Here is a 23,967-nt window from a genome sequence, read left to right as displayed (position 1 = left end):
CGGAGATTACAATGGACACGTCGGTTTGGATGTCAAGTGTTCCAAGGAGGTAGCCACTGCCATCCGCGGAGCCATCATTCTGGCGAAGCTTTCCATTGTCCCTGTGCGGCGAGGCTACTGGGGGAACAAGATCGGCAAGCCCCACACTGTCCCGTGCAAGGTGACTGGCCGCTGTGGCTCTGTGCTGGTGCGTCTCATCCCCGCCCCCAGAGGCACTGGCATTGTCTCGGCCCCTGTGCCCAAGAAACTGCTGATGATGGCTGGTATTGACGACTGCTACACCTCGGCCAGGGGCTGCACTGCCACCCTAGGGAACTTTGCCAAGGCTACTTTCGATGCCATCTCCAAGACCTACAGCTATCTCACCCCTGATCTCTGGAAGGAGACTGTGTTCACCAAGTCTCCCTATCAGGAGTTCACGGACCATCTTGTGAAGACCCACACCAGAGTCTCTGTTCAGAGGACCCAGGCTCCAGCTGTGGCTACTACATAGTTTTATACAAGAAAAATAAACTGAACTAAAGCTTGAAAAAAAAATACTCACTTTGTAATGAGAGTCATTACTTTTGTCTAGCCAAATCTTATAGCACTGTTTATCCCTTCCCTGCTTTATCCCTTCCCAGTATCAATAAAGGCTCACTTGGGTTACCTAGAAGCCATGAGAAAGCTTGTAATAGATCTGGCTGGTTTTCACCAGCAATTTGACCACCATGTGCACAGGGAAGTCTATTGATAAAGGCTTTATTGCAATAAGTTGCAAATACATGGATGATTTTGAATTCTCTTTCTTGAGGTCTTGTTTCATGATAATAAATTTAGGGTGGCTTATTGGAATGGATGTTATTAACATATCTTCATAGTTATAAGCACATGGAATTGTAAAATAGATGAATGAATGTGGCATTACTGACAACTGTCCTCATTTTGAAATCAAATTACAGTGTACTAAGATGAGGAAGCAAAGCAGATTTGGGATTATGAGTGAAATAATTTTAAAAAGTATTAGGGGTATGATCGGACTATTGGGTAATTCAGTAGAAAAATGTCTACTGATTGAGATTCTGTGTTCCCTGATTTCAGAGAGAAGTTAAGATAAATAAGTAACACGAGGAGACTAGGAAGCCAAACATAAGTGATAATTTTGTGCCAGGGTGTGTATACATCTGTTTATCTTCTTGCTTTACCACTAAGGTTGCTCCTAGAGGAGAGTTTAAATATGTGTTGGAGCTAATCTCTGTGGATTACACAAGAAACCACATCCTACAGCTCTCCCTGAAACACCCCTTATGATTTCAATGTAATTTGGTTTTTGCATTTTTAGAAATAACAAAATACTTTGCAAACTCATCTACTTTATTACCATCACAAGTGAGTCAGCTGACTCCACATTTTAACACAGTGACAGTCACAGAGGAATGGAGGAATGAGTAGAGTTATCAATATATGTGCTTTTAAGAAGTATGACAGGGTAGCAGCTATTTCCAGGAACCAAAACATGGGTCAGCAGCTGTGCAGGAAAAGTGATGGAATAAATGACTCATTTCAGAGGAGTTCTATAACATATTAGTTCTATAATGTATCTTCAGCCCCCAATTACCCGCTTTGATCTAAAGATAAGGATTTACAGTTAAGGTCCCATTTATGATTTGACTGGTAGGGTCTGAATCATGTTTACTATTGTTTTGACTATTACTTGAAACCTATAGTAGTACTTGGGATATGTGTTGTGTATTCTGTGAACATGTGCTATTTTTAGATTAGATAATTTCTGTCTCGAACCCCTGTTCATTTGTTTGTTTTTGTTTATTTGATAGTGGTTTCAGTAAATGGATATATCTGAAAAATTGCAAAGCCACTATTAAAACAAGTTATTATTATATATAGCATGGAATTGCACATTCCTCCTTTGAATCCGACAGAGCTTCACCATATCCTTAACAATTTGGGAAAAACATGCTATTATTTTTCTTTATAAAATTTCTCCTGTTAGGCTGTGATGGTTGTCATCAGCAGTAACTCCTCTGAAGGCTTTGTCAAAAGAGTTGAAAAAATTGGAAAGGTGTGTGAATGAAGCTGTTTGTTGAATATAAAGAAAAGAGCATTGAAGTACAATTCACACTCTTACTTCTCCTTCTATGCTTTCAGATGTTTGTCATTTGAAAATTTTGCTTCTAGAAGAGATGCCCTATATAATTCTTACTTTAAGGAGCAAGTTGCTTTTATAATTTTTTTATTATTCTACCATTCCAGTATTTCCATTTAAATTAAATTCAATACCATTTAAAAAAAATCAAAAGTGCAGCCAGTATTCAATTCCTGGGCTAAATAATTTTAGAAAGCTTTGTGTTATTGAACCTACGGGGTTTTTATGTAGTTTTAACTCTTTCTTTCTGTGATTTTTCCCATTAGTCATGTAAGTGACTGCAATATAACAGACATTGAGGATAAAGAAGGACTGAATAGAACAATCCTTGGCCTCATGAAGTTGAGAATCTAGCAAGGGAGTCAAACAATTCAATCATTCAGAGACAATTTATAGAGTGCCTGGCCTAAGATGAGCACAACAAAACCCCAGCCCAGAGGAATCATTTTAATGGGAGAGATAGATAATAGGTAAGCCAACTTTAAAAAAAAAAACGTACTGATTTTTCTTTAATAGAGATGCATATTTGAACTAAATAAGCACATTTTTAAAAGAGCAGTGATTGAGAAGAGGTTTTTAAACTGAGTGGTCCAAAAGGGCCTCCCTGAAAAAGTCTGTTTTGAACAGATTTCTGAATAATATCAGCTAGGAAGCTGCGTAAAAATCTCAGGGATGGGTGATTTTTCCAGTCGAAAAACTGTAAAGGCTCCAAAGTCACAATAGAGCTATAAGTTTCTCTAATAAAGTAACTTCTGACAAAGAATGAGAAGAAATAACTAACCCAGGTTTGAAAGAAAAGGGACAGACTTTCTATGGAATTCATATTTAATTAAAGCTCTAAAGGACAAAAATACAATAGAGCAAAATTCTGGTCACGCTGATATACCTAACGAAAGTTCATAAACAAGCTTTGGGTAGCAAAGAGTGTGTGGGAATGTTGGTAAGAACAGTGGGGAAGAGTCATCCCTGAACATGTTCTTAAATGAAGCAATTCTTGGGTTGTTTTAAAGGGTGAATTGGAGTTTGCCTAAGTGATTAGAGAAGGATGCCTCAGCTTATGGAAGTTCAAAGCCATAAAGATGTGATAAACTACTGCAGATATTTTCATGTATATTTGTTGTTGCTTCTAGTAATGGTTATCTAAAAACTCCTACTTAAGACAACTAAAAATCCAGACAAAATAGCTTTTAAAGTTAAAAATATCAGAATGATTATAAAAATAAGTGAGGGATTACTGGGCCAAAATACAAAATACAATGAGAGCCTAGAGATATATGCCCTGAAGCCATTTTAGCTATGAGAGCATTTGAAACTGCTAAAACACACTGAGCTGTGTTGTTCATAGACTCTTGATACTAGAGAAACAAAATTCAAAATCCAGCAGCAATCAAATTTGAGGACTTTGGTACAACCCAAATTTAAGTTGAGATCCCCAAAGCACAAGGAGAAGCAGAAATAAGACTATAGCCTACCTTGCCTTCTGTGTAAACTGAGAAAGTCAATCACTGAATTTGGAGTATGATTGTCTTGTAGAGTCTCAGATATAAGAGAAAATCCTACCAAGGAGGACCATACCATTATTATAGCTCTTAATTATCCCTACTCAATAAGAGTTTCAAATATAATGTCTTGAACATAGCAAAATGTAACAAAGCACACAAAGAAAAACCATTAACAAGATTTGATAGACAAAATGGGATTAAGTATGATGTTAAAATGATCAATAAAGATTGTAAAATGGCTTGATTACTCTGCTCAAAGAAATGAGAGGGGAAGCAAATTGAACCAAAAACTGACACTAAAAATGATATTGAGAAAGGTTTTATAAATGAACAAATGGATACTCTAGAACTTTAAAGATATGACAGCTAATTTAAGGTACCACAGGGGTGCCTGGGTGGCTCACTTAATTAAACCTCCAATTCTTTTTCCTTTTTTTTTTAACACCTTAATTTTATTTTATCTCTTTCATTTGGCTCAGGTCATGATGTCAGGGTTGTGAAATAGAGCCCAGAGTTGGGCTCTGTGCTGAGCCTGGAGTCTGCTTAAGATTCTTTTCCCTTCTTTTTCTATCCCTCCCTGCACTCTCACTTGCTCGCTCTCTCTTGCTTGCAAATAAATAGATAGATAGATAGATAGATAGATAATAGACAAAGAAAAATAAAAGCAGATTATGAAAATAAATATAAAGATTTTGAAATGAAAACAAGTTCAAAATAAAATAGAGAAGACCTACACAGCTTAAAGTTCATTCAGAAAATCTACTATTAAAGAAGTCAGTATGACACAATGTTAAGATATCAAAAGATTTGAGCATGCACTTTACAGAAAGGGTAATCCAAATGGCCACTCATATATAAAAACTGTTTATCTTTATTATGAATCTGGAATTAAATTAAATTATATTAATAATAAATTAAAACCTAAAATGACATACTATTACACACTTACCATATTGGGCAACAGTAAAATTGCCTTGCAAGAATGTGAAAGAATGAAAGTGCCCATAATAAAAACATTTGAGGTAAGTTGGACAATATTTAGAAAACTTAAAAATAAAAATAAAAATTTGGTCCATTCCTAGAAATACAACATGGAACTAAATGAATATTTTCACCAGGATATGCAAACAGATGATTATAGCTATTTCATTCATAACAGCAGATCAGTAGTGGTCTATTTGCACAATGTTACATTAAATAAGAGAGAATATTAACAAACTGGGAGGAGGGGCTAGGTTGTTATCATAAACAGATCTTCTATGGTGCTGATTATGTTCTATTTCTCAAAATCTTTAAGTTAAAAAAGTTTTCACATTATATCTAGATAGATAGATGATAGATAGATATCCCAGAAGCTGCAATGCTAGGCTAAGACCAGGCTTTAAAGGGCTTTTCTATACTCTACTAAATACTTGAAACCATTCATTATATCATAGCTCAGTGTTCAAATCTCCATTTGTTTCCTCAGGTTCCTAATATTTACCTTAAGGTGACCTGATCCAGACTTTTGATCACCTTTGTCTAAATATTTCTATTTTAACAAAGTCCTTTTTAACACTGAGAGACTAAAACTTAGAAAAATACTCTTTTATCTCACTAGAGTGGAAAATATATAGTTACCCATTAACTAATGATATCCATGTCTACATTAGATCAATGACATTTTTAATTCTTGGGAGCTTTTGGTTAAATGAAATTTTTAAGCTTCCTTTAAATGAAGCTTTAAGCCATCACCACATGAATAAAATTAAAGAACCAAATGAAAACAGGCCAAGTATTTACAGAGTAATAGAATGTGCAATGGTAAGAGTACAATTCTGAAATCATAAAGCCTAAATTAGTGTGATGCATTTTTGCTACCCATGTAATCATAAACCAGTTATCCAAACGTGTTAGCCTCAGTTTTTTCACCCATGAAATGGTGATGATAATACTTATTATGCTGCGTTGTTGTGTGTATGTGATGAAGCATGGAGCATGAGAATCTCATATTCCATGCTAAAATGATAGCTATTTTTATACTTATAATAATTCTAGTAATAGTAATTAAATTGTTCAAAATGGTAATATTCATTTATATTGAGGCATTGTATTGACTATTCATAGACACATTTACCAACATAAATTTCATTTTACTTTACCCCCTCTGAGGATATATATTCCCTAATTCAATATGAATCTCTTTATGAATAATATTTATCATAATAAATATGCTGATTTGTCTTCTATTTGTTTTTAGGGAGGTATCCTTTACTGTTGAACATGAAACTTAAGCAAGTCTGTCTTATTCAAAATTTGCATGCTGTTTTCTTATGAAACTAGATTATAGAGTTGTATGAAATAAATTCATGCAGTTAAGACATTGATGTTTGGAACACTGGGTGGTCAGTTTAGTATTTCAAAAGAAGATTTTAAATTTAAACCTTAAAACTGAGCTCTTTCAGCCTTATTTATAGACCATCCTTCATGTTTCATAAGTACTCCTCCATTGTAAACTAAGTAATACTTTTTGTCACAGTGTATATAATGAAAATGGATTTTATATTCTATTATTTCAGAGTTAGTTGCAGTTTCTACTGCCTTACTTCATTTTTTGAAAAATAGATTAATTCTACAAAAAGTTTTTTCCAGGTTTATTGAAAAAAATCGACATATTTGTAAATTTAAGAAATGATTTCTTATAACATTGCAAACCTTTAACATTGTGTAAATTTTGTACAATTTGATAAATTGGTATACATCTTTATTGCAATATAATCTACATAAAAATGTTAATACATCTACTATCTCGTATAGTTGCCACTGTTTTTTATGCATTTATCATAAGGAATTTTAAGATCTACTCTCTTAGCAACTTTTTTTTTTTTAATTTATTTTTTAGTTTCAGCATAACAGTATTCATTATTTTTTACCACACCCAGTGCTCCATGCAATTCGTGCCCTTTATAATACCCACCACCTAGTACCCCAACCTCCCACCCCCCACCCCTTCAAAACCCTCAGATTGTTTTTCAGAGTCCATAGTCTCTCATGGTTCACCTCCCCTTCCAATTTCCCCCAACTCCCTTCTCCTCTCTAACTCCCCATGTCTTCCATGCTATTTGTTATGCTCCACAAATAAGTGAAACCATATGATAATTGACTCTCTCTGCTTGACTTATTTCACTCAGCATAATAATCTCTTCCAGTCCCGTCCATGTTGCTACAAAAGTTGGGTATTGGTCCTTTCTTTTTTTTTTTTTTTTTATAAACATATATTTTTATCCCCAGGGGTACAGGTCTGTGAATCACCAGGTTTACACACTTCACAGCACTCACCAAAGCACATACCCTCCGCAATGTCCATAATCCCACCCCCTTCTCCCAAACCCCCTCCCCCCAGCAACCCTCAGTTTGTTTTGTGAGATTAAGAGTCACTTATGGTTTGTCTCCCTCCCAATCCCATCTTGTTTCATTTATTCTTCTCCTACCCACTTAAGCCTCCATGTTGCATCACCACTTCCTCATATCAGGGAGATCATATGATAGTTGTCTTTCTCTGCTTGACTTATTTCGCTAAGCATGATACGCTCTAGTTCCATCCATGTTGTCGCAAATGGCAAGATTTCATTTCTTTTGATGGCTGCATAGTATTCCATTGTGTATATATACCACATCTTCTTGATCCATTCATCTGTGGATGGACATCTAGGTTCTTTCCATAGTTTGGCTATTGTGGACATTGCTGCTATAAACATTCGGGTGCATGTGCCCCTTTGGATCACTACATTTGTATCTTTAGGGTAAATACCCAATAGTGCAATTGCTGGGTCATAGGGCAGTTCTATTTTCAACATTCTGAGGAACCTCCATGCTGTTTTCCAGAGTGGCTGCACCAGCTTGCATTCCCACCAACAGGGAGGAGTCAAGATGGCGGAGAAGTAGCAAGCTGAGACTGCTTCAGCTAGCCGGAGATCAGCTAGATAGCTTATCTAAAGATTGCAAACACCTGAAAATCCATCGGCAGACCGAAGAGAAGAAGAAGAGCAATTCTGGAAACAGAAAAACAACCACTTTCTGAAAGGTAGGACCGGCGGAGAAGTGAATCCAAAGCGACGGGAAGATAGACCCCGGGGGGAGGGGCCGGCAAGCGGCGGAGCAACCGCGCACAAAATCAGGACTTTTAAAAATCTGTTCCGCTGAGGGACATCAGTCCAGAGGCTAAACCGGGGCGAAGCCCACGCGGGGTCAGCGTGGCCTCAGGTCCCGCAGGGTCACAGAAGGATCGGGGGTGTCTGAGTGTCGCAGAGCTTGCGGGTATTGGAACGGGAAAGCCGGCTACAGAGACAGAGCCGACAGTAAGCTCACAGCTCGGTGTTACCTTGAACCGATCGCAGGCTCGGTGAGCTCGGAGCGCGGCCAGAGGTCAGGCAGACGGGAGTAACTGGGCGCTGTTCTCTGAGGGCGCACTGAGGAGTGGGGCCCTGGGCTCTCGGCTCCTCCGGGCCGGAGACCAGGAGGCCGCCATTTGTGTTCCCGTCCTCCGGAACTCTACGGAAAGCGCTCAGGGAACAAAAGCTCCTGAAAGCAAACCGGAGCGGATTACTCACCCCGACCCCGGGTAAGGGCGGTGAAATTCCGCCTGGGGCAAAGACACTTGAGAATCACTACAACAGGCCCCTCCCCCAGAAGATCAACAAGAAATCCAGCCGAGACCAAGTTCACCTACCAAGGAGTGCGGTTTCAATACCAAGGAGAGCAGCAGAATTCCAGAGGAGGAGAAAGCCAAGCACGGAACTCATGGCTTTTTTCCTGTGATTTTTTTTTAGTCTTGCAGTTAATTTAATTTTTTCTTTTTCATTTTTTTTTTCTTTTTTTCTTTTTCTTCTCGCCTTCGGGTAAAATTTTTTTTTTTTTAACTGTTACCTTTTTCTTTTTTAACGATTTTTTACTAGTTTATCTAATATATATATTTTTTCTTTTTTACATTTTTCTCAGGTGTTTTCTTTTTTTAAAAAAATTTTTTTTTCTTTTCTTTTTTTTTCTTTCTTCCTTTTTGAACCTCTTTTTATCCCCTTTCTCCCCACTCACGATTTTGGATCTCTTCTAATTTAGTTAAAGCATATTTTCCTGGGGTTGTTGCCACCCTTTTAGTATTTTACTTGCCCCTTCATTTACTCTTATCTGGCCAAAATGACAAGACGTAAAAATTCAACGCAAAAAAAAGAACAAGAGGCAGTACCAAAGGCTAGGGACCTAATCTCTTAGCAACTTTTATGTATATAGTATAGTAGAGATAAACTTCAGAGGTCTTGTGGGTTTTGTTCCAGACTGCCTCAATAAAGTGATTATCTCAATAAACTAAGTCAAATTATTATATTTTTTGGTTTCCCAGTGCATATAAAAAATTATGTTTCCCAGTGCATATAAAAAATAAAAACTATACTGCACTGTTCAAAAGCATTATGTTTTTAAAGAAAAACAATGTATATACCTTAAGTACACTAGTTCTGAGTTTTCAGTGGGTCATAATTACTGATCACAGATCACCATAACAAATACAATAATAATGAAAAAACTTGATATATTGCAAGAATTACCAACATGTGACAAAGAGACACAAAATGAACAAATGTTGTTAGAAAAATGGTGGCAGCAGACCTCTTTTATACAAGATTGCTATAAACTTTCAACTTGTAAGAATGTGATATATGCAAAGTTTAATAAAGGGAAGCACAATAAAAAAAAGTATGTATATCTTATTAACTATGATCATCATGCTGTACATTAGATCCCCAGAACTTTTTCATATTATAGTTGCAAGTTTGCACCCTTGGACCACCTTACTCCACCCCAGGTTCACCCCTTGTCAACTCAACTCTAAGTTTCCATTAGTTTTCCTTTTCCTCAGATTCTGTATGTAAGGGATATCATAATACATAAATTAAAAAAATATACAAAATCTTTGAAATATTTCACTTAGAATAATACCTTCAAGATCCATCCATGCTGTTGTAAATGGCAGTATTTCTTAATTTTTCATGGTTAAGTAGTATTCCGTAGTATATATTTACCATACTTATTTTACTCATTCATCCATTAATGGATACTGAAGTTATTTCCATCTCTTGCTTAGAGTTAATAATTTTATAATAAACATAAGAGTGCAGATATGTCTTTGAACAGTGAACTTCGTTTTCTTTAGATAGATACCTAGAAGTGGGATTATTGAATCATATGGTAATTTTACTTTTAATAATATGAATAATCTCCATACTGTTTTCCATACAAATTTATATCCCTATTACAGTGCATAAGTTCCCCGTTTTCCCCAATATTTACCAAAATTGGTTAGTTTCAATTTTTTGGTAGTATATATTCTAATATCTTGCTGTGTTTTTCAGAGGTAAACAACAACAACAACAACATAAGGACTTTGCCCTGAGATTTTTACGTTGAGCACTTTTTAATGCTCCTGTTGGTCATTTATATAACTTTTTTGAAAAAAAAAGTCTATTGAGATCCTTTTGCTATTTTTTTAATCATATATTTTTTTCTATTTGTATCTGTTGGTTATTAACCTCTTTTCAGATATAAGATTCGTAAGTATTTTCTTACATTCTGTGGATTGTGTTTTCATTCTCTCTCCCTTTTTTTGGCAATGCAGAAACGTTAGTTTGATGTAATACCATTTATTTATTTTTGCTTTTTTTGCTTGTGTTTTTAGTCTGGTATCCAAAAAACTATTGGCAAGACCAATGTCAAGGAGAATTTTTCCTATGTTTTCCTTTAGGAAATTTAGTTTCATGCATCACCTTTAAGTCTTTAATCTATTTCAAGTTCAGACTTATGAGTGATATAAGGTTCCCTTTTCATACTGTTTATGTGACTATTCAGTTTTAAATATCATTTATTGAACAGACTATCTTTCCCCATTACATATGTTGGCCCCTGTCAAATATTAGGTGACTGTATGAAAGGATTTATTTCTGGACTCTCAATTCTGTTCTACTTGTTTATTGGTCTGTTTTTATGCCAGTATACTTTATTGTTTTGAGCATGAGGGCTTTGTAGTATAGTTTCAAATCAAGAAGTGTAATCTCCCTTCTTCATTCTTTCTCAGAACTGCTTTGATTATTTGTTGTCTTTTATGGTCTCATATAAACTTTAGGATTCTTTACTTACTTCTGTAAAACAATAATATTGGATTTTTTTTTAAGATTTTTAATTTATTTATTTGACAGAGAGAGATGACAAGCAGGCAGAGAGGCAGGCAGAGAGAGAAGAGGAAGCAGGCTTCCTGCTGAGCAGAGAGCCTGATGCGGGGCTCGATCCCAGGACCCTGGGATCATGACCAGAGCCGAAGGCAGCGGCTTAACCCACTGAGCCACCCAGGCGCCCCTAACATTGGATTTTTGATAGGAATTGGATTTACAGATGGTTTACGGTAGTATGGACATTTTAACAATGTTAATTCTTACCATTCATAAATATGAGCTATCTTTCCATTTCTGTCACCTTCAATTTCTTTATCAATGTCATAGTTTATGGAGTACAGATCTTTCATCTTCTTAGTTAAATCTATTCCTAAGTATTTTATTATTTTTGATGCTATTGTGAATTAGATTGTTTTCTTTATTTTTTCAGATAGTTCATCATTAGAATGTTAAAATGCTCCTGTCTTGTGCTTACTTTGGCAGCACATATACTAAAATTGGAATGATGCAGAGAAGATTAGCGTGATCACTGAACAAGGATGACATGACAAACTGGGAAGCAGTCCATAAAAAAAAAAAAGAAACAAAACAAAATTCTTTTCTTTTATATATTGATCTTGTATTTGGTAATTTTACTAAATTTGTTTATTCAAATTTTTTGTGAATTTTTTAGGATTTTTTAACATGTAAGTTCATGTTATCCAAAAAAAGAAAATTTTACTTCTTCCTTTTTTTTTTTTTTTTTTTTTTTTGGAGTCTCTTATTTCTTTGTGTTCCTTGTTTCTCTGGCTAGGACATCCACTACTGTGTCAAATGAGAGTAGTGAAAATGGACACACTTGTCTTTCTTCTGATCTTTAAGGGGAAAACTTTCAAAAGTTTTGATTGAATATGAGATTAGCTCTGGGCTTGCAATCTGTGTTTTTTCTTTAATGGGTTTTTTAAATTATTTTTTAAAATTTTTTATATAATGTGTTTTTATCCCTAGGGGTACAGGTCTGTGATTCACAGCACTCACCATCACTCACCATAACACCTGCCCTCTCCAATGTCCATACCCCCACCATCCTCTCCCAACACACCTCCCCCCAGCAACCCTCAGTCTGTTTTGTGAGATTCAGTCTTTTATGGTTTGTCTCCCTCCTAATACCATCTTTTTTTATTTTTTTTTCGTACGCCCGAAACTGCCTATGTTGCATCTCCACTTCATCATATCAGGGAGATCATATGATAGTTGTCTTTCTCAGATTGATTTATTTCGCCAAGCATAATACCCTCTAGTTTCATCCACGTCATCACAAATAGCAGGATTTCATTTTTTTTTGATGGCTGCATAGTATTCCATTGAACATATATACCACATCTTATTTATTGATTCATCTGTTGAAGGACATTTAGTTTCTTTCCATAGTTTAACTATTGTGGACATTGCTGCTATAAACATTTGGGTGCATGTGCCCCTTCAGAATGCCACGTTTGTATCTGTAGGGTATATACCCAGTACTACAAGCACTGGGTCATAGGGTAGTTCTATTTTCAGCTTTTTGAGGCACGTCCACGCTGTTTTCCAGAGTGGTTGCACCAGCTTGCATTCCCACATACAGTGTAGGAGGGTTGCCCTTTCTCCACATCCTCGCCAGCATCTGTCATTGACTGACTTGTTCATTTTAGCCATTCTGAACGGTGTGAGGTGGTATCTCATTCTGGTTTTGATTTGTATTTCCCTGATGCCGAGTGATGTGGAGCATTTTTTCATGTGTCTGTTGGCCATTTGAATGTATTCTTTGATGGAACATGATAGTGAGCTTAGGGAATCACCAAGTTAATGAAAGAGGTGCCTCTTGTAGGTGAAGTAAGAGTGAGAGAAAGAAAAGAGGGCTTATCCTAGATTGGAGAACTCGGGGCTGAAAAGGACCCTCATCTGGGAGCAGAGAAAGTGGTCCAGAATCAGAGGCACAGAGGACTCCCAACACCTTCCACAGAAGCGGAGCACCTAAAGACATAGTGCCATTACCCCTGAAAATCTAGGCATGGAGGTATTCTCTTTAGGCAAATAGGCATCGGAGAATAGTTTGTCCATAGCCCAGTCACTGACTTCAAGAGGAAAAGCTATACCAGCTCTCGAAGCAGGCCGGATAGCTCAAGCAACAGCAGCCAAGCCAAAATCCTTATCCCCTGCATTTCTGAACAATGACAGAGCAGCGGTTCTGTCTAGAACCAGGAGGTATTCAGAAGTCAATTGTTGGGTCCCGGGTTGTGTCCATCAGTTCAGACGCGGCCTTCAGATCAACTCATGATTCCAGGGCCTTGGCATTGACTCTGTTCTCAGGTTCTCTGCTCAGGGGCAAGTAAGCTTCTCCCTCTCCAGCTCCACCCCCTGATTGGGATCTCTCTGCCTCTCTGTCCAAACGTGCATGTGCATGTTCGATAAGATAACAAAGACAAAAACAGTGCACAATAATTGACTGGGGCCAAAGGATGTTTTATTGAATTTGGACCTAGGTTCCTATGGAGGGCAGCCAGGTATAGAGAACCTCCCACCATCCTAAAATGCCCGACCTTCGCTTGGAGCTTCCTTGTTCATTCTCCTGTTCTTTGCCTTCCTGGATCTCCTCACCAACCTGCAGCATCCGCTGTCTGTCGTGCTGTACTGACCCCTTGTTAACACATTGTGCATCCTCTCGGGGCTCCATTGGAACATGCCCATCTTCCTCAAGAGGCACTGTTTGCTTATCGCATGTAACCATTTGGGGGATGGTCATGAGAGGGTGAAGGCAGGCTTGTGCTGCCACATCTCCATGCAGTTCCACAGAGGGTAGCTGATCCACCATGAGGGAGTGCTCAAGGTTCTTCCACATTCGAATCCTCTTCAATGCGTCCTTTTGCACATACAAGTTGTCTTCCTGAAATGGGCACGGAAGTCTTTCAGTTGGCTTCATTGGGCTATGGGTCTCTTCCAACATGCTCTCCGTTGGCTTCTGTGGACTCCAAGAACATGAGTCCGTCCTGGACCTAAGGTTCTAGGGTGTAGACTCTGCCTTGGATGCATGGTCTTTTTGGAAGATTGGGAGGCCTTGTTGGCACCGTTTCTGGAGACCATTGAGGTACTCGTGTGCTTTCTTTGGAAGACTCCAGACATGTCTTTGGCACGGTTGTGGGGGTTCACTTTGAGCTTCCCTTGGGTGGACCTTTTCCTGTTGAGATGCTCCATGATTTGGTGGGAGGGTCTCACCCTTACGCAGGGCTCAGATTTCCTCCCCTGAGGCATTGCTTGCGGTCTGTTAGTTTCTTGGCTTGTCGTTGCTAAGATGGAATGCGGCATCTTGCCTTTCTCCGAGGTCCAGAGGGCTGGTGCTGACACTCACGACCAAATACTATGAATTGGGCCATGGAGAAGGTGACACCGACTCGCTTCGCAAACTGCCTTGGTGAGAGACCCAGGCGGCTCCAGCAGTTTGGGACGTCCTGGGGTCCTCTTGGCCCACCCATGACTACTCCAGTCAAGTGTAGTGATCAGGCCTGGGTTGATGAGGAGTGGTTGCTATGACCTCAAAGCTTTGTGACATCACAGATGCTGGCTTCACTGAAGCAGCTGTCCCTCTCCCATGACCTTGGTGTCCTATGGCTTTAAGTAGGAAGCCCCGGGAAGGACAGAACAAGAGCCCTCTGAACCTGATCAAGAACTCAGGATGTCTTGTGGGTTAATGTCCAACTTCCCCTTTCTGGAGACATAGAGGAAGGAAAATGACATTCAGTATACCTTCCTTTAGGCCAACATATCCCCAGAGACGGCAAGGTGTCCTTTTACACTACAATTTCTAGATATCTCAAGAAAAGGTGAGGCCTCGCGGGTATAAGCAGCTCTCCGTGGGGTTTGTCGTCCTGTGGGTGAGAGCGTACTTTGTCAGCGTCTTTTGCCTATGGGTCAGTGATGACTAAGATACGGAAAGTCCCTTTCGGAGGTAAAAGGTGAGGGCATCGCTATATGGTGCTGTCTGTGGCCTCGTCTCCTAGTGTTCTGAAACACGCGGCTAAGGGATGAGGCCTCTGTCTACCTGGCTTTCCCTTAAATACCTTTGCAAAGTCTTTGAGGAGAGTGATATTCTGCATCTGAGCTAACTCTCAATGAAGAGGCCTGGACCGAACCCGTTGTTATTATTAGTTAACTGTACTTGTTGTGGTAACGGGTATAAACATGTGGACCAAGACTCTTTAGTCAGAAGGAAAGGGACGGCCTATACCGAAGGCTTGCAAGGCCCATTCGAGCAGAACTTTGGAGTGAGTCGCAATGCCCTTGCAAGGACTAGTGGATCAGAAAGTTTGGGTCCATTTCGGCACCACAGTATTCCTCTGCCGTCGAGTGAATGAACCCCTGGACCTTGCCTTGACATGAATGTCCCATGCCCTGCTGTTGGGAAATGGAAAAGGCAAGCAAACAAAGGGAAATGTCATACGGCTACCCACAATATGTGCCTCGGGAGGAATACCTTGGCCCACTTAAGGAAGGGAATAATAAAGGGCAAGAAGTCAGAGAAGGAGACCCACCAGGAGTGACTCAGGACTCTGAGAATCCAGCTGAGGGCTACCGAAAAGAGAACTGATTAATGGGTGGTCAGGAGTTGTGGCATATATTAGGAGGAGCACTAGGACGTCCATGCAACTAAAGCATCCGTGAATACTCTGTCAAAAATGGATGATGGATGATAGGCAGGCTTTCTCAACAGAACAGCAACAAGAACAACATCAATTCATAGGAAAACAATGTGGCCCTCTCAAAACCAAAGGAAGTCACAGGGAGAAAAGGAAAGAATTATATTGTTTATTATCTTTCCTTATTGAAATGACATGGGTGGGTTTCCTAAAATGTCCTTCTTTGAATTGGGTCTTTATCCTTGTAAATTAGAGTTTACCCACCTCTTCCATCTCTGGATTTGATGAGAGGACATGACAATGCCTTCACTAAATACATAGAAGAGTGGCCCAAGCAAATGACTTGACCTGGCCTTCTGTGTGTTGGCAGGGGTTGGATTACTGCTTCAAAGGCTTCCGTCTAAACTAGAGAGCTGAGATTTTGTAGGTTTCCTGACCTAATCTTGGAAGTTTCTATGTGTCTGGGAATTTATCCTTTTCTCTCAGTTCTTGGATTTGCTAGCATAAATGTGTGGCTATGCCTTTTCGGTTATTCTTTTTTCCTTGCTACCAGTTGTGATGTGGTTTCATACTTGCAGCTGTGTGCTTGTCTCCCTGTTTTATCCCAGTAATGGCTTCTGCGGTTTGTTCCTGTTGTCAAAACTCAAGTGTGAGATCTCCTGATTTTTTTCCTATTGGTTTGTTTGTATTTCCTTAATTTTGATAATCACATGTCTGATTTCAATTTTTCTGTTAACTTTGGAGTTCGGTTTTTCTTCATCTTGTTCCTTCAGTCGTCCTTTTAGGTGGCTTTCTTTTTCGGTGTTTTTAAATTTTGGAAATGCACACATTTAACCCTATATTGTTTCCCCATAAAATGTTTTGGCATCCTCCTCTAAGTTTCTTAGAATTCCTTCGTTCATGGCTCTTCTTTTCCTTTGGATTTTCTTTCTTGCATTCATTGCAGTTCGTGAATGTGTTGTGTTTTCCACTTTAGTGTCTGGCTGTATTTCCAATTTGAAAGTGATATCTTCCTGTTTTCATACCTTCGTGATGATAAGTGCACAGGATAGGTTTTGACTTCTCTTCCATGAATTATGACTGGATTTGGACTCGAGCTCATGACCTGCGATAGACAAAGTTAGGTCTGCTGCTGGGAAGAACATATCTTATTGTCCTCAGAGACGCAATCTTACTCATGGACCCCCAAAGTTCAGGTGGTCTCGAATGCCCATGTGGACGTCTGTTATTCCTTAGCACCTTCCCATCCAGATAATCTGTCCTGTGCTTAACCTGGATATCATAGTTGCCAACAGTATTGGATAAACGTCGCCATCTCCATTCCTGTGTGTTCATAGGCTTCCAACGTTTAGATACACCTTTTTTCATGGTGGATATGTTGGCAATTCATCCAGGTTTCTGATGTTTTGATGCTCCATCAAGACAAAACACCTTCCGCTTAGCTTTTTTCTCTCGAAGGCATAAAATGACTCTCGCTGACTTAGGCACAAACACTTTGGCTCTCTTCTCCTTGGGAATAGCATAACCTACATCTTCCCTGTTTCTTCACTTGCAAGCTATGAGTATCTTTATAGTCGAAGGAAATCTCCTATGGGCAACAGAAGGACGAGCCTGTTTAATATTTGCTGTTTTCTTATGGATGTTTCTATTTTTTTTTTTTTTTGATTTGGAATTTCAACCACTGTTACAAACTGTTTGTATTGACGGGAGTCTTTAGTCCTGAGTACTGAATGTATTATTGACAGGTAATAGTTCACTTTCTCATTTCGGTTGGCTTCTGACTTGGATTCTATTTGCCTTTCACCTATATGGTATTTTCTTGGGGTTGCTTCATTGGTACGATTCCTCGCTTCCTTCCCATATTTTGCATGTCTTATCTTTGTGTGTTTGCATGTGCATGTGTTAATGCTGTGTGGTGTGTGTGTGTTTCACATCACAATTATTATTAAAATACGAGAGAATGGAATTCGGTCTCTTGTGGGTAGCAATTCAATTTGACATGCCTTGAAATCTCACATTCCATTAGTTTCAGGAAATCTCCTTAAAGGAATGTCATCTCTTGTCCTCTTCAAGAATCCCGTGTTCTCACAAAACGGCCTTCCAACAAACAGCACCATTTGAATTCCTCATTAGAGTCATAATGTTTGTCCCAATACCCTTTCTTTTTCGTATGTTTCTTGACTGTCATGAGTTAGTGAAATCGTCTGTTTATTGTCTTTCTGAGAATGATAGATGTGACAAAGTCCAATGCTCTCCGCAAGACTGCCATAAGAGACATGTGGAAGAATTCCTTCTTGCTTATGTCACAGTACAAATTGTGGTGACATGAAGACACTGAGATGGTAGTAGTGTCTAATAGCCTCATGCTTCTTCAACCATGAAGGCAACAAAAAGATGACCACAACAACTGCAGTGGGGTGGAAATTGACCTGAAGCCTACAAGGTAAACTCCACAGCGAAAGAGAACGGAAGTTGCAGAGATGATGGGAGAAGGTTGGAGACATGGCTCAGGGGAGATTTGGTTGGTTCGTGGATCAGAGGGCTGGAGTCCATGAAGAGGACCAAAGCACAGGAGAGCAGGGCACCCTGGGAACACACAAGGAACCTGTTTCCCAGTGCCGTTGACTGTGAGACGCAGAGGGTCTGAAGGGCACGAGTACTTGACAACACAAGTGTTGAGGGCTGAAGTTTTCCTATCAGCAGGCTTGGCAGACATCAACTTGAAAGAACACCATCTTTTTCCTGCATATGACACCAACAAGCGACCAGGAGCAGACAGCCTGGAGACAATGATCAGAGAGAGACAATACCAAGAGACGCAGTGGGAAGATGATGAGTCGTGGGAGTGATTCCGTGAAAGGCAGTGTTCGTGGAGATGACTCAATGTGGACATAATAAATTTTGGCTCTCACAACAGCAGCATCAAGACAGAGCTTGGCCAAGACAGGTATGTGAGGACAGAGACTCCCTAGCCAGCCAACACAAAATACCAACAGTGGAACACTTGGAGGATTGCCTTCCTCAGTCCAAGATGCTTAGTCCAAGGAGAACAGACTCTCCCATACGGGACGAGAAGAAAGCTTTGACCACATGTTCTCTTCTGAACACAGCATTCTGCAGGCCTGCGTTCTGTTGAGTTGGTAGAGTTTCTCCTTTCACAGGCACACCAGAGCCCACCAAGGTAAACCTCAGCATATTCAGCCCGGACCCTAAAAACAACAAACGGCCAGAAAGGAGAGCTACTGCAAATGACTGGCCTCCAGGACAGGGTCAGCCACAACACAAACAGCAGTGGCATGCATGCCACATACACTCTCACAAACACACACACACGCATGCACTCAACAAACCTTAAGGGCGAGCCCTGGGTCACTCACGGATCACTTCCTCCTAAATAAATTACCCTCAGGTTAGAAAACAGAATGAGTTTAACGAATACAGAGAGGTGACAGAGACTTAGATCCAATGCAAAGATGGAAGAATCAATTGATTCCCAGGTAAAGGAAGAAGGAGTGATTACGACTAGGCAGTCAGAGTGAAACCTCTACATAGAGCACGCCTGATGCGGGATAGAAAGCTGTGGCCTGGATACTCGCTGTACATCAGAAAACATAGGAGATATCAGAGAGTCTCGAAACACAGAGATAAAACTGATAAAGATAAAAACACCTAAAGAACTCCTGAAGAGAAGATTGGCAGGAGACTGGATGCAAAGTTCGGGAACATGGTAGAAGTGGAGGATCCAATTAGGAACCGAGAAGAACAAGCCTAGAAAATAAGGATGCAAATTCTAAGAGAGAAGGCAGAATGATGGAACATGATAGTGAGCTTAGGGAATCTCTAAGGAAATGAAAGAGGTGCCTCTTGTAGGTGAATTAAGAGTGAGAGAAAGAAAAGAGGGCTGATCCTAGATTAGAGAACTCGGGGCTGGAAAGGACCCTCATCTGGGAGCAGAGAAAGTGGTCCAGAATCAGAGGCACAGAGAACTCCCAACACCTTCCACAGAAGCGGAGCACCTAAAGACATAGTGCCATTCCCCCCGGAGAATCTAGGCATGGAGGTATTCTCTTTAGGCAAATAGGCATCGGAGAATAGTTTGTCCATAGCCCAGTCACTGACTTCAAGAGGAAAAGCTATACCAGCTCTCGAAGCAGGCCGGATAGCTCAAGCAACAGCAGCCAAGCCAAAATCCTTATCCCCTGCATTTCTGAACAATGACAGAGCAGCGGTTCTGTCTAGAACCAGGAGGTATTCAGAAGTCAATTGTTGGGTCCCGGGTTGTGTCCATCAGTTCAGACGCGGCCTTCAGATCAACTCATGATTCCAGGGCCTTGGCATTGACTCTGTTCTCAGGTTCTCTGCTCAGGGGCAAGTAAGCTTCTCCCTCTCCAGCTCCACCCCCTGATTGGGATCTCTCTGCCTCTCTGTCCAAACGTGCATGTGCATGTTCGATAAGATAACAAAGACAAAAACAGTGCACAATAATTGACTGGGGCCAAAGGATGTTTTATTGAATTTGGACCTAGGTTCCTATGGAGGGCAGCCAGGTATAGAGAACCTCCCACCATCCTAAAATGCCCGACCTTCGCTTGGAGCTTCCTTGTTCATTCTCCTGTTCTTTGCCTTCCTGGATCTCCTCACCAACCTGCAGCATCCGCTGTCTGTCGTGCTGTACTGACCCCTTGTTAACACATTGTGCATCCTCTCGGGGCTCCATTGGAACATGCCCATCTTCCTCAAGAGGCACTGTTTGCTTATCGCATGTAACCATTTGGGGGATGGTCATGAGAGGGTGAAGGCAGGCTTGTGCTGCCACATCTCCATGCAGTTCCACAGAGGGTAGCTGATCCACCATGAGGGAGTGCTCAAGGTTCTTCCACATTCGAATCCTCTTCAATGCGTCCTTTTGCACATACAAGTTGTCTTCCTGAAATGGGCACCGAAGTCTTTCAGATGGCTTCACTTGGGCTTGGGTCTCTTCCAACATGCTCTCCGTTGGCTTCTGTGGACTCCAAGAACATGAGTCCGTCCTGGACCTAAGGTTCTAGGGTGTAGAGTCTGCCTTGGATGAATGGTGTTTTTGGAAGATTGGGAGGCCTTGTTGGCACCGTTTCTGGAGACCATCGAGGTACTCGTGTGCTTGCTGTGGAAGATTCCAGACATGTCTTTGGCACGGTTGCGGGGGTTCACTTTGAGCTTCCCTTGGGTGGACCTTTTCCTGTTGAGATGCTCCATGATTTGGTGGGAGGGTCTCACCCTTACGCAGGGCTCGGATTTCCTCCCCTGAGGCTTTGCTTGTGGTCTGTTAGTTTCTTGGCCTGTCGTGGCTAAGATGGAATGAGGGATCCTTGCCTTTCTCCGAGGTCCAGAGGGCTGGTGCTGACACTCACGACCAAATACTACGAATTGGGCCATGGAGAAGTTGACACCGACTCGCTTCGCAAACTGCCTTGGTGAGAGACCCAGGCGGCTCCAGCGGTTTGGGATGGCTTGGGGTCCTCTTGGCCCACCCATGACTACTCCAGTCAAGTGTAGTGATCAGGCCTGGGTTGATGAGGAGTGGTTGCTATGACCTCAAGGCTTTGTGACATCACAGATGCTGGCTTCACTGAAGCAGCTGTCCCTCTCCCATGACCTTGGTGTCCTATGGCTTTAAGTAGGAAGCCCCGGGAAGGACAGAACAAGAGCCCTCTGAACCTGATCAAGAACTCAGGATGTCTTGTGGGTTAATGTCCAACTTCCCCTTTCTGGAGACATAGAGGAAGGAAAATGACATTCAGTATACCTTCCTTTAGGCCAACATATCCCCAGAGACGGCAAGGTGTCCTTTTACACTACAATTTCTAGATATCTCAAGAAAAGGTGAGGCCTCGCGGGTATAAGCAGCTCTCCGTGGGGTTTGTCGTCCTGTGGGTGAGAGCGTACTTTGTCAGCGTCTTTTGCCTATGGGTCAGTGATGACTAAGATACGGAAAGTCCCTTTCGGAGGTAAAAGGTGAGGGCATCGCTATATGGTGCTGTCTGTGGCCTCGTCTCCTAGTGTTCTGAAACACGCGGCTAAGGGATGAGGCCTCTGTCTACCTGGCTTTCCCTTAAATACCTTTGCAAAGTCTTTGAGGAGAGTGATATTCTGCATCTGAGCTAACTCTCAATGAAGAGGCCTGGACCGAACCCGTTGTTATTATTAGTTAACTGTACTTGTTGTGGTAACGGGTATAAACATGTGGACCAAGACTCTTTAGTCAGAAGGAAAGGGACGGCCTATACCGAAGGCTTGCAAGGCCCATTCGAGCAGAACTTTGGAGTGAGTCGCAATGCCCTTGCAAGGACTAGTGGATCAGAAAGTTTGGGTCCATTTCGGCACCACAGTATTCCTCTGCCGTCGAGTGAATGAACCCCTGGACCTTGCCTTGACATGAATGTCCCATGCCCTGCTGTTGGGAAATGGAAAAGGCAAGCAAACAAAGGGAAATGTCATACGGCTACCCACAATATGTGCCTCGGGAGGAATACCTTGGCCCACTTAAGGAAGGGAATAATAAAGGGCAAGAAGTCAGAGAAGGAGACCCACCAGGAGTGACTCAGGACTCTGAGAATCCAGCTGAGGGCTACCGAAAAGAGAACTGATTAATGGGTGGTCAGGAGTTGTGGCATATATTAGGAGGAGCACTAGGACGTCCATGCAACTAAAGCATCCGTGAATACTCTGTCAAAAATGGATGATGGATGATAGGCAGGCTTTCTCAACAGAACAGCAACAAGAACAACATCAATTCATAGGAAAACAATGTGGCCCTCTCAAAACCAAAGGAAGTCACAGGGAGAAAAGGAAAGAATTATATTGTTTATTATCTTTCCTTATTGAAATGACATGGGTGGGTTTCCTAAAATGTCCTTCTTTGAATTGGGTCTTTATCCTTGTAAATTAGAGTTTACCCACCTCTTCCATCTCTGGATTTGATGAGAGGACATGACAATGCCTTCACTAAATACATAGAAGAGTGGCCCAAGCAAATGACTTGACCTGGCCTTCTGTGTGTTGGCAGGGGTTGGATTACTGCTTCAAAGGCTTCCGTCTAAACTAGAGAGCTGAGATTTTGTAGGTTTCCTGACCTAATCTTGGAAGTTTCTATGTGTCTGGGAATTTATCCTTTTCTCTCAGTTCTTGGATTTGCTAGCATAAATGTGTGGCTATGCCTTTTCGGTTATTCTTTTTTCCTTGCTACCAGTTGTGATGTGGTTTCATACTTGCAGCTGTGTGCTTGTCTCCCTGTTTTATCCCAGTAATGGCTTCTGCGGTTTGTTCCTGTTGTCAAAACTCAAGTGTGAGATCTCCTGATTTTTTTCCTATTGGTTTGTTTGTATTTCCTTAATTTTGATAATCACATGTCTGATTTCAATTTTTCTGTTAACTTTGGAGTTCGGTTTTTCTTCATCTTGTTCCTTCAGTCGTCCTTTTAGGTGGCTTTCTTTTTCGGTGTTTTTAAATTTTGGAAATGCACACATTTAACCCTATATTGTTTCCCCATAAAATGTTTTGGCATCCTCCTCTAAGTTTCTTAGAATTCCTTCGTTCATGGCTCTTCTTTTCCTTTGGATTTTCTTTCTTGCATTCATTGCAGTTCGTGAATGTGTTGTGTTTTCCACTTTAGTGTCTGGCTGTATTTCCAATTTGAAAGTGATATCTTCCTGTTTTCATACCTTCGTGATGATAAGTGCACAGGATAGGTTTTGACTTCTCTTCCATGAATTATGACTGGATTTGGACTCGAGCTCATGACCTGCGATAGACAAAGTTAGGTCTGCTGCTGGGAAGAACATATCTTATTGTCCTCAGAGACGCAATCTTACTCATGGACCCCCAAAGTTCAGGTGGTCTCGAATGCCCATGTGGACGTCTGTTATTCCTTAGCACCTTCCCATCCAGATAATCTGTCCTGTGCTTAACCTGGATATCATAGTTGCCAACAGTATTGGATAAACGTCGCCATCTCCATTCCTGTGTGTTCATAGGCTTCCAACGTTTAGATACACCTTTTTTCATGGTGGATATGTTGGCAATTCATCCAGGTTTCTGATGTTTTGATGCTCCATCAAGACAAAACACCTTCCGCTTAGCTTTTTTCTCTCGAAGGCATAAAATGACTCTCGCTGACTTAGGCACAAACACTTTGGCTCTCTTCTCCTTGGGAATAGCATAACCTACATCTTCCCTGTTTCTTCACTTGCAAGCTATGAGTATCTTTATAGTCGAAGGAAATCTCCTATGGGCAACAGAAGGACGAGCCTGTTTAATATTTGCTGTTTTCTTATGGATGTTTCTATTTTTTTTTTTTTTTTGATTTGGAATTTCAACCACTGTTACAAACTGTTTGTATTGACGGGAGTCTTTAGTCCTGAGTACTGAATGTATTATTGACAGGTAATAGTTCACTTTCTCATTTCGGTTGGCTTCTGACTTGGATTCTATTTGCCTTT

This window comes from Mustela nivalis, assembly GCF_964662115.1.
Source record: "Mustela nivalis genome assembly, contig: HAP1_SCAFFOLD_75, whole genome shotgun sequence".
Lineage (NCBI taxonomy): Eukaryota > Metazoa > Chordata > Mammalia > Carnivora > Mustelidae > Mustela > Mustela nivalis.
Note: the sequence above shows the minus strand (reverse complement) of the source record.